We start from the raw sequence: 11,952 nt of genomic DNA on the forward strand, positions 1-11,952 counted from the left end.
TTGGAGTACAGTTGCTTTATAATGTTTCTACTGTACAGCAAAGTGAATCATATATCCTCTTTTTTGGATTTCCTTCCCACTTAGGTCACCACAGAGCATTTAGTAGAGTTCCCGATACAGTACGGTCTCATTAGTTATCTATTTTATACATAACATGAATAGTGTATATATGTCAATCCCAATCTCCCAATTCCTGCCACAACCCTTCCCTCTTGGTATCCACACAGCTGTTCTCAACGTCTCTGTCTTTACTCTTGCTTTGTCTGAGGAGACCATACAAATACCTGTGAAAAGAAGAGAAGCAAAAAGAAAAGGAGGAAAGGAAAGATCAGATCAGATCAATCACTCAGTCGTGTCCGACTCTTTGCGACCCCATGAATCGCAGCACGCCAGGCCTCCCTGTCCATCACCAACTCCCAGAGTTCACCCAGACTTACGTGCATCGAGTCAGTGATGCCATCCAGCCATCTCATCCTCTGTCGTCCCCTTCTCCTCCTGCCCCCAATCCCTCTCAGCATCAGAGTCTTTTCCAATGAGTCAACTCTTCGCATGAGGTGGCCAAAGTACTGGAGTTTCAGCTTTAGCATCATTCCTTCCAAAGAAATCCCAGGGCTGATCTCCTTCAGAATGGACTGGTTGGATCTCCTTGCAGTCCAAGGGACTCTCAAGAGTCTTCTGCAACACCACAGTTCAAAAGCATCAATTCTTCGGCGCTCAGCCTTCTTCACAGTCCAACTCTCACATCCATACATGACCACAATAAAAACCATAGCCTTGACTAGACGAACCTTTGTTGGCAAAGTAATGTCTCTGCTTTTGAATATGCTATCTAGGTTGGTCATAACTTTCCTTCTAAGGAGTAAGCGTCTTTTAATTTCAGTAATTTTGGAGCCCAGAAAAACAAAGTCTGACACTGTTTCCACTGTTTCCCCATCTATTTCCCATGAAGTGATGGGACCGGATGCCATGATCTTTGTTTTCTGAATGTTGAGCTTTAAGCCAACTTTTTCACTCTCCACTTTCACCTTCATCAAGAGGCTTTTTAGTTCCTCTTCACTTTCTGCCATAAGGGTGGTGTCATCTGCATATCTGAGGTTATTGATATTTCTCCCGGCAATCTTGATTACAGCCTGTGCTTCATCCAGCCCAGAGTTTCTCATGATGTACTCTGCATATAGGTTAAATAAACAGGGTGACAATATACAGCCTTGACATACTCCTTTTCCTATTTGGAACCAGTCTGTTGTTCCATGTCCAGTTCTAACTGTTGATTCCTGACCTGCATACAAATTTCTCAAGAGGCAGGTCAGGTGGTCTGGTAGTCCCATCTCTTTCAGAATTTTCCACAGTTTATTGTGATCCACACAGTCAAAGGCTTTGGCATAGTCAATAAAGCAGAAATAGATGTTTTTCTGGAACTCTCTTGCTTTTTCCATGATCCAGCAGATGTTAGCAATTTGATCTCTGGTTCCTCTGCCTTTTCTAAAACCAGCTTGAACATCTGGAAGTTCACGGTTCACATATTGCTGAAGCCTGGCTTGGAGAATTTTGAGCATTACTTTACTAGCATGTGAGGTGAGTGCAATTGTGCGGTAGTTTGAGCATTCTTTGGCATTGCCTTTCTTTGGGATTGGAATGAAAACTGACCTTTGCCAGCCCTGTGGCCACTGCTGAGTTTTCCAAATTTGCTGGCATATTGAGTGCAGCACTTTCACAGCATCATCTTTCAGGATTTGAAATAGCTTAACTGGAATTCTATCACCTCCACTAGCTTTGTTTGTAGTGATGCTTTCTAAGGCCCACTTGACTTCACATTCCAGGATGTCTGGCTCTAGGTCAGTGATCACACCATCGTGATTATCTGGGTCGTGAAGATCTTTTTTGTACAGTTTTTCTGTGTATTCTTGCCATCTCTTCTTAATATCTTCTGCGTCTGTTAGGTCCAAACCATTTCTGTCCTTTATCGAGCCCATCTTTGCATGAAATGTTCCTTTGGTATCTCTGATTTTCTTGAGAGATCTCTAGTCTTTCCCATTCTGTTGTTTTCCTCTGTTTCTTTGCATAGATGGCTGAGGAAGGCTTTCTTATCTCTCCTTGCTATTCTTTGGAACTCTGCATTCAGATGTTTATATCTTTGCTTTTCTCCTTTGCTTTTCGCTTCTCTTCTTTTCACAGCTATTTGTAAGGCCTCCTCAGACAGCCATTTTGCTTTCGTGAATTTCTTTTCCCTGGGGATGGTCTTGATCCCTGTCTCCTGTACAATGTCACGAACCTCATTCCATAGCTCATCAGCACTCTATCTATCATATCTAGGCCCTTAAATCTATTTCTCACTTCCACTATATAAGCATAAGGGATTTGATTCAGGTCATACCTGAATGGTCTAGTGGTTTTCCCTACTTTCTTCAATTTAAGTCTGAATTTGGCAATGAGTTCATGGTCTGAGCCACAGTCAGCTTCTGGTCTTGTTTTGGCTGACTGTATAGAGCTTCTCCATCTTTGGCTGCAAAGAATATAATCAATCTGATTTCGGTGTTGACCATCTGGTGATGTCCATGTTTAGAGTCTTCTCTTGTGTTGCTGGAAGAGGGTGTTTGTTATGACCAGTGCATTTTCTCGGCAAAACTCTATTAGTCTTTGCCCTGCTTCATTCTGTATTCCAAGGCCAAATTTGCCTGTTACTTCAGGTGTTTCTTGACTTCCTACTTTTGCATTCCAGTCACCTATAATGAAAAGGACATCTTTTTTTGGGGGTGTTAGTTCTAAAAGGTCTTGTAGGTCTTCATAGAACCGTTCAACTTCAGCTTCTTCAGTGTTACTGGTTGGGGCATAGACTTGGATTACTGTGATATTGAATGGTTTGCCTTGGAAACTAACAGAGATCATTCTGTCGTTTTTGAGATTGCATCCAAGTACTGCATTTCGGACTCTTTTGTTGACCATGATGGCCACTCCATTTCTTCTGAGGGATTCCTGCCCGCAGTAGTAGATATAATGGTCATCTGAGTTAAGTTCACCCATTCCAGTCCATTTCAGTTCGCTGATTCCTATAATGTCGACATTCACTCTTGCCATCTCTTGTTTGACCACTTCCAACTTGCCTTGATTCATGGACCTGACATTCCAGGTTCCTATGCAATATTGCTCTTTACATCATCGGACCTTGTTTCTATCACCAGTCACATCCACAGCTGGCTATTCTTTTTCCTTTGGCTCCATCCCTTCATTCTTTCAGAGTTATTTCTCCACTGATCTCCAGTATACCCATTTAAGTGCAGAGTTCCAAAGAAGACCAAGGAGAGATAAGAAATCCTTCCTCAGTGATCAGTGCAAAAAAATAGAAGAAAATAATAGAATAGGAAAGACTAGAGATCTCTTCAAGAAAATTAAAGATACCAAGGGAACATTTCATGCAAAGATGGGCTCGATAAAGGACAGAAATGGTATGGACCTAACAGAAGCAGAAGATATTAAGAAGAGGTGGCAAGAATACACAGAAAAACTGTACAAAAAAGATCTTCACAACCCAGATAATCATGATGGTCTGATCACCCAGAGCCAGACATCCTGGAATGTGAAGTCAAGTGGGCCTTAGGAAGTACCACTATGAACAAAGCTAGTGGAGGTGATGGAATTCCAGTTGAGCTATTTCAAATCCTAAAAGATGATGCTATGAAAGTGCTGCACTCTATATGCCAGCAAATTTGGAAAACTCAGCAGTGGCCACAGGACTGGAAAAGGTCAGTTTTCATTCCAATCCTAAAGAAAGGCAATGCCAAAGAATGCTCAAACTACTGCACAATTGCACTCATCTCACACGCTAGTAAAGTAATGCTCAAAATTCTCCAAACCAGGCTTCAATAGTATGTGAACCATAAACTAGTTGTTCAAGCTGATTTAGAAAAGGCAGAGGAACCAGAGATCAAATTACCAGATCAAATTGACAGATCCTAGAAAAAGCAAGAGAGTTCCAGAAAAACATCTATTTCTGCCTTATTGACTATGCCAAAGTCGTTGACTGTGTGGATCACAATAAACTGTGGAAAATTCTGAAAGAGATGGGAATACCAGACCACCTGATCTGCCTCTTGAGAAAACTGTATGCAGGTCAGGAAGCAACAGTTCGAACTGGACATGGAACAACAGACTGGTTCCAAATAGGAAAAGGAGTATGTCAAGGCTGTATAGTGTCACCCTGCTTATTTAACTTATATGCAGAGTACATCATGAGAAATGCTGGGCTGGAAGAAGCACAAGCTAGAATCAAGATTGCTGGGAGAAATATCAATAACCTCAGATATGCAGATGACACCACCCTTATGGCAGAAAGTGAAGAGGAACTAAAAAGCCTCTTGATGAAAGTGAAAGAGGAGAGTGAAAAAGTTGGCTTAAAGCTCAACATTCAGAAAACGAAGATCATGGCATCCAGCCCCATCACTTCATGGCAAATAGATGGAGAAACAGTGGAAACAGTGGCAGACTTTATTTTGGGGGGGCTCCAAAATCACCGCAGATGGTGACTGCAGCCATGAAATTAAAAGACACTTGCTCCTTGGGAGAAATGTTATGGCCAATCTAGACAATATATTAAAAAGCAGAGACATTACTTTGCCAACAAAGGTCCATCTTGTCAAGGCTATGGTTTTTCTAGTAGTCACGTATGGATGTGAGAGTTGGACTATAAAGAAAGCTGAGCACCGAAGAATTGATGCTTTTGAACTATGGTGTTGTAGAAGACCCTTGGGAGAAAAGTTATGACCAACTGAGGTAGCATATTAAAAAGCAGAGACGTTACTTTGCCAACAAATGTCCACCTAGTCAAGGCTATGGTTTTTCTAGTAGTCATGTATGGATGTGAGAATTAGACTAAAGAAAGCTGAGCGTAGAAAAATTGATGCTTTTGAACTATGGTGTTGGAGAAGAATTTTGAACTATGGTGTTGGACTGCAAGCAGATCAAACCAGTAAATCCTAAAGGAAATCAGTCCTGAATATTCATTGTAAGGACTGATGCTGAAGCTGAAACTCCAATACTTTGGCCACCTGATTGGAAGAGCTGACTCATTTGAAAAGACCCTGATGTTAGGAAAGATTGAAGGTGGGAGGAGAAGGGGACAACAAAGGATGAGATGGTTGGATGGCATCACTGACTCAATGGACATGAGTTTGAGTAAACTCTGGGAGTTGGCGATGGACAGGGAGGCCTGGTGTGCTGCAGTCCATGGGGTCGCAAAGCGTCAGACACAACTGAGCAACTGACCTGAACTGATACCATGTTTCTAGATTCCACATATATGAGTTAATAATGATATTCACTTTTCTGTGACTTTCTTCACTCTGTGAGACAGTCTCTAAATCCATCCACATTTCTACAAATGGCCCAATTTCATTTATTTTTATGACCAGGGAATATCCCATTGTATATATGTACCACACCTTCTTTATCCACTTCTCTATTGATGAACATTTAGGTTGCTTCTGTGTCGACTATTGTAAACAGTTCTGCATTGAACATTGGGGTGCATGTGTCTTTTTGAATTATGGTTTTCTCTGGGTATACACCCAGAATTGGAATTGCTGGGTTATACCTATTTTTAGTTTTTTAAGGAACCTCCATACTATTCTCCATAGTGACTATATCAATTTACAGTCCCACCAACAGAGTATGAGGGTTCCGTTTTCTCCACACCCTCTCCAGAATTTATTGTTTGTGGATTTTTTGATGATAGACATTCTGATCAGTGTGAGGTGATACCTCATTGTAGTTTTGACTTGCATTTCTCTAGTAATTAGTAATGTTGAGCATCTTTTCATGTATTTGTTGACCATCTCTGTGTCTCCTTTGACAAGTATATATTCAGGTCTTTTGCCCATTTTTTTATTGGATTTTTTTACGTTGAGCTATATGAGCTGTTTGTATGTTTTAGAAATTAATCCTTTGTCAGTTGCTTCATTTGCTATTATTTTATCCCATTCTGAGGGCTGTTTCTTTGTCAGATTTATGGTTTCCTTTGCTGTGCAAAAGCTTTTAAGTTTAATTATGTCCTATTTGTTTATTTTTGCTTTCATTCTCATTACTCTAGGAGGTCAGTCAAAAAAGATTTTGCTGTAATTTATGTCAAAGAGTGTTCTGCCTATGTTTTCATCTAAGAATTTTATAGTGTCTGGTCTTACATGTAGGTTTTTAATCCATTCTGAGTTTATTTTTGTATATGGTGTTAGGGAATGTTCTAATTTCATTTTTTTACATGTAGCTGTCCAGTTTTCCCAGCACCACTTATTGAAGAGGCTGTCTTTTCTCCATTGTATATTCTTGCTGCCTTTGTCATAAATTAGGTGTCCACTGGCGCATGGATTCATCTCTGGGCTTTCTATCCTGAAGAACAGCTTTGTATTTTCTGAAATAAAAAGCCATTGTATTTTGAAGCAACATGGATGAACTTAGGCAAATATATGATATCATTTACATGTGGAATCTTAAAAAAGGATAAAAATGAACTTATTTACAAAACAGAAATAGACTTGCAGACATAGCAAATTTATGGTTACCAAAGGCGAAAGGGATGGGAGAAGATAACCTAGGAGATTGGGATTAACATAATATGCACACTACTACACTACTATATACAAAATAGATAACTAACAAGAACCTGCTGAATAGCACAGGGAACTCTGCTCAATATTCTGTAATAACCTATATGGGGAAAAATCTGAAAAAAGAAATGGATATATGTACATATGTGACTCATTCACTTCACTGTGCACCTAAACGTAACACAACATTGTAAGTCGACTGTATTCAATACATATTTTTTTAAGCCAGTGTTTTTACCTCTGAAAGTGTGAACAAATGCCCAGTAATTTATTCAATCATGATAGCTGTACCTCACAGAGGTTCCCTTATTCTGGTTCCAAAAAGCTTTGGAAATCCAAAAAAGGGAAAGAAGACTTAATGAGGACATGATAACACTCTTAAGTATGTAAAGGGCTGTCATATTAAAGAGTTGGCAGATTTATGTGTATCTATAATGCAGAACTGGCAGGAAGGGAAACACAGAAGTCTTCCTCCTCATGCGGTCATGTAGGAGAAGTAGGAGACTTTTTAAAGACATAGCCAAAGGGCATAACCAAAGCCAATGCAGGGAAACAAAGTTATATCACTCTTAGAATTTTCTGAATTTGGTTTAATACAGATGTAGAGGCTGCAAAATTAGGAATATGGTATGAAAGAAACTATGTATTTCTTTGGGTTAGTCTAAAGGTTGACTTTATACAAGGCCAAGCTAGAGTTGTCTGACCCTGTAGGATCCACATACCTAGAAAATATCCACTTCTCTTTATCCCTAAAAAGTTGAGTTCTCACCTTAGTTTGCAAACAAAAGCATACAGGAACCCTGTTCCTTGACCTTCAGCTCTTACCCACACATCAGAAGAACTAAAACTGGCTTTTCCAGTTAGCCTGTGATATCCACTGTGTTCCTTTTTAGATCAGACCCTTTGCAACCCTATTATTCCCACTACCTCAATAGTTGAAATTATACCATTCAACAAAATAGTTTTTTTGTGTGTGTGAGAAACCATTTTAGTAAGAGTTGTGTGGTTCTTTTGCTTATTTGCTTTTATTGATTTATTCGGCTGCACTGGCCTCAGTTGCAGCACTCAGTGAAGATCTCCAGTCTTCACTGTGGCGGGCAGGACACTTAGCTGCAGCAGGCGAGTTCTTAGTTGTGGCATGCCAGATCTACTTTCCTGACCAGGGATGGAGATGGAACCCGGGTCCCTTGCATTGGGAGTGTGGAGTCTTGGCCACTGGACCACCAGGGAATTCCCTGCTTATTTGCTTTTAATATGATCCCAAATTTGGTGGATTCTATCAACTGAAGCGTACCAATTACAGCACCAATGTTGAACCACTAGAGGGAGTCTAGAACCAAAGAGGCCCCAAGATTTGAGTTTGACGTGTTCTCAACTGTGGCTTCTAGGTTTTCCCAAGATTCGCACCCAGGTGTATGAAACAGTCTGTCGTCTATATAGTTACTTATTTTCACATAATTTCCACATGGCTCAGGCCATGTCGATTCATTTTCTATACTGTTCACATTATCCTTGGTACTGAATACTTAATTTGTCCGTTAAAATGAAGGTCACTGTTTCCTTCCCACATCCCCAAATGTGTGGGAGTGATTATGAATGCTTAGGCATTTTTTTCTTTGGGAAACTCCTTTCCATGTTTATCTGCTACTCCAAGACCTTCAAACTTTTTTGACTTCAAACAGATGCAATATGTTTCATTGCCATGAAAACAGTGATCTGCTTTGGTGCCATTGGGATGGATTCTAGGCAAACATACTACCTCCAGACAGAATTCATCAATTCTTCTTTTGGCTTTCCTCAACATGTAACCTGAACCCCGTTTAGTACATGGCTTCATTATGCCTTGAATGAGCTAGTTGTTTTCCTGTCTGTCTTCCCTCTACTCCCTTCTTAAAAGTTATTCTAAGAGTTGACACTGTGTGTTATCTTTAATCTTTCATTCTATCTTTTCCCAACAGGGCCTAACTAGTTGCTTTGTGATCTTTAGCAATCCATTTAATCTTTCTGAGCCTGATTCTTGTAATCTATAAAATGGACTATTGTGAGGATTAAGTGAGATACTATTATTTTTGAAATTGAAGTATAGTTGACTTACAATAGTTTTGGTGTACAACATAGTGACTCAATATTTTTATAGGTTATACTGCATAAGATACTATTATATTAATTATAGTGATTATTGAGTACCTTATAAGGATATTATGATAATATAAAAATTTTTCTTTGAAAAGTAGAAAGCTCTACTGGTATGTAATATAAGACTCTACTGAACAGTGATAGTTATATTTAGAGAATGCCAGGCACAGTTCTAAGTGCTTTACATGTACGATCTCATTTAATCACCTCAATGACGTTGGAAGGTTGGAATTACTATTTCTAATTTACAGATGAAGGAACTGAGGCACAGAAAGGCCAGGTAACTTCCCCAAGGTCATACAGTTTGCAAGTGGCAGAGCTAGGATTCGAAACTAGGTGGTCTGGCTGGCTCCAGAATTCCCACGCTGAACCACTACATTATGTTATGCTACAATCAAATTTCAGTTGACCAACTAGGTTCACTAGTTACTTAATAGTTATGTGATCTTAGGCTAAGCTTAAAATTCTAAACCTGATTTTCATCATTTATAAAGTGGATAAAAGTAATTCCTATCCCATAGATTTATTTACTCAACAAATATCTATTAAACTCCTACTGTTTGCCACATGCTGGGCATACTGCAATATCATGTGGGTTATATTCACATAAAACACCTGGCATATTGCCAGGCACACAGAAAGTGGTCAATGTTAATTATTGTCTTAATTTATAATAAGCCAATAACTTCTATGACACATTTCCTGTTACTCAGCCAGAGATTATGTTCTATCGTCACCATATAGACCATTTCTATGGGTCTTCCCTAACTCTATGTGAAATATTTTTGTGGCACTGTTTCATAGGGTATTGCTTTGCTATCATAGCAAAAACAAACAACATAAGATGCAGCAATACAAGTACCTCCCAGAGTTAAGCAAAGAAAATGCTTTAAATGGCTACTTTCTGATACAAAATTAAGGCCGGTGAAGTGAAGTGAATTAAGGCCGGTGAAGTGACGTGAAAGTCACAAAGTGAAAGTCGATCAGCCGTGTAGTGAAGTGAAGTGAAAGTTGCTCAGTCGTGTCCGACTCTTTGAGACCCCATGGACTGACATGGAATTCTCCAGGCAAGAATACTGGAGTGGGTAGCCTTTCTCTTCTCCAGGGGATCTTCACAACCCAGGGATTGAACCCAGGTCTCCTGCATTTCAGGCAGATTCTTTACCAGCTGAGCCACAAGGAAGTGCAAGTCTGGGTGAAGCATGCAAAATATGCTTACTATTATTACCAACAAACATGATGTACAGGTGGTAGATGTGAAGCTATGAGGATGATCAAACATAATGCTTTCAAGAAATGTACAATAAGGTCATCTTGGGAAAGAAAACAACCCCACATTACATCTCCGGTGCATATAAAGAGCCCAGCAACACTTCTGAGCGTCCAGATAGGAGACGGCCTGCTGAGCTCTGCTGTGCTCTCTGGCACTGTGCTCATGCACTCTAATGCACTGTCCTGGGCTTGCCTTATGCGCATTCTGTGGGAGTCAGCGGTATTTGCTAGATTGGGTAAGAGATTTTACCTCCCTAGATTGCTGATAATCAAATGAGGTATGTATGAAATCACTTTGAAATATTACCCACCACATGCAGAGAGTGAAGAGTTATATACAAGAGTATTGTAGTCACATCCAGAGAACAATCAATGTAGGAAGTAGACATGGAAAGTACTACTATCTTACCCATTTCTGAACTTGCTCTCAGCATCTTTTTCTTAGTGTGACCACGCTTGCCTTCCTGTCTTGACTAGTTCTCCCTCTTCCCATCTCAGTTCCTATTAATAACAGTAACAACAGAGAACATGTAATGAGTAGTGTTTTAAGTGCTTTACAAGTATTATTTAATCATCCTAACAACTCTATGAGTTATGTACTAGTATTATTCCTGTCACATTCAAAAAAGCTGACATCTGGAGGGTTTAAGCAACTTTACAAAGTCATACCGCCAGCAAGTAGTAGAGTCAGACTTCAGATCTGAATATACAGCTCTGCAGCCCATGTTCTCACTGCTATGCTGACTGCATCTCATCCTGCCATAGTGCCTGCCACTGTTTCAGATATACATTTACCAAGCTAAATTTTTTCAGGCAGCAGTCAGCACTTTTGTTCTTTACCTTTTCAGTCAATGATGCTAGAGTCATTTTTCCATCTAAAATCAACTCCGGGGTCTTCCCTGGCAGTCCAGTGGTCTCCGTGCTTCCACTGCAGGGGGAATGGGGTCAAACTCTAGTCATGGAACTAAAATCCCAAATGCCAGGTGGTATGGCCAAAATTTTTTAAATAAATAAATAAAATTAACTCTAATATGATATTTGTTACCTGGTACGATGAATTCAGAGTTTTACCAACTTGTAATAACCCATGACATAAACTTTGATTTTTAGTCATTATCTGGGGGAAAGGAGAGTTTAGCAATAACTCTGTATAATATTAACTAAATTAGTGGCTTAGCTAGCTGACAACCACAAACATATCTACTCAAAAAATGAGGTCAAATCTCAGCTATTTTTTCCTCTGATATTTATTTGACATAACATTCAATTTCTACTTGCTCAAGGGTTAAGCACAAGTTGGCAGAATCATCTTTATTAATGACACTATAAACAGGGATAAGTATTATTTTGAAATGTATGCAAAACATCTTTCTGAGATATGGGAATGGAGTGGTGAAAAACGAGGGCTTGAAATAAATCCTGAGGTCATCTAGTTTATACAGTTAGGCCTAGAGAAGCTAAGTGACTTGCCCAAGTGGTAAACGTTATCCAAATGGTTACTGGTTGAGCAGGGGCTAGAATTCAGGTCTCCAGATCCGTCTGCAATGTTTTCCCCTCAGTACTGCATTTCTGACCAGAACTATTTCCGAGAGCTTGCTGTAATGCATGTGATGATGTGAAAGCTTTCTCACAGTCAAGAAACTCTTCATGGACTTCTCTGGTGGTATGAGAATCTGCCCGCCAATGCAGGGGACACAAGTTTGATCCCTGATCAGGGAAGACTCCACATGCCACGGAGCAACTAAAACGGTGCTCCACAATTACCGAGCCCACACACTGCAATTGCTGAAACCCATGTGCCTAGAGCCCATGCTCCGCAACCAGATGCCACAGCAAAGAGAAGCCCCCACTTGCTGCAACTAGAGAAAAGCCCGTGCACAGCAATGAAGACCCAGCACAATCAAAAATAAAATAAATAAATTTAAAAAAGAAAGAAATCCTTCATTAGTTT

The 11,952-nt window shown here is 39.9% G+C and overlaps 1 long non-coding RNA gene across 2 annotated transcripts; it reads right to left on the reverse strand.

Moving 5' to 3' along the window:
- Positions 1 to 635: 635 nt before the first annotated feature.
- LOC113900383 lies at positions 636 to 11,105 on the reverse strand. Of its 2 annotated transcripts, none has more exons than XR_003513132.1 (4): positions 11,047 to 11,105; positions 10,842 to 10,929; positions 10,411 to 10,502; positions 636 to 675 (listed from the first exon to the last, which is right to left on the reverse strand). It is a non-coding gene; the product is annotated as an uncharacterized LOC113900383 (long non-coding RNA). The 2 variants fall into 2 exon arrangements; XR_003513131.1 differs by lacking the exon at positions 636 to 675 and adding an exon at positions 6,358 to 6,397 and having other exon boundaries at positions 11,047 to 11,104.
- Positions 11,106 to 11,952: the final 847 nt, after the last annotated feature.

The sequence above is a fragment of the Bos indicus x Bos taurus genome, chromosome 10 (assembly GCF_003369695.1).
Source record: "Bos indicus x Bos taurus breed Angus x Brahman F1 hybrid chromosome 10, Bos_hybrid_MaternalHap_v2.0, whole genome shotgun sequence".
Taxonomy (NCBI): Eukaryota; Metazoa; Chordata; class Mammalia; order Artiodactyla; family Bovidae; genus Bos; species Bos indicus x Bos taurus.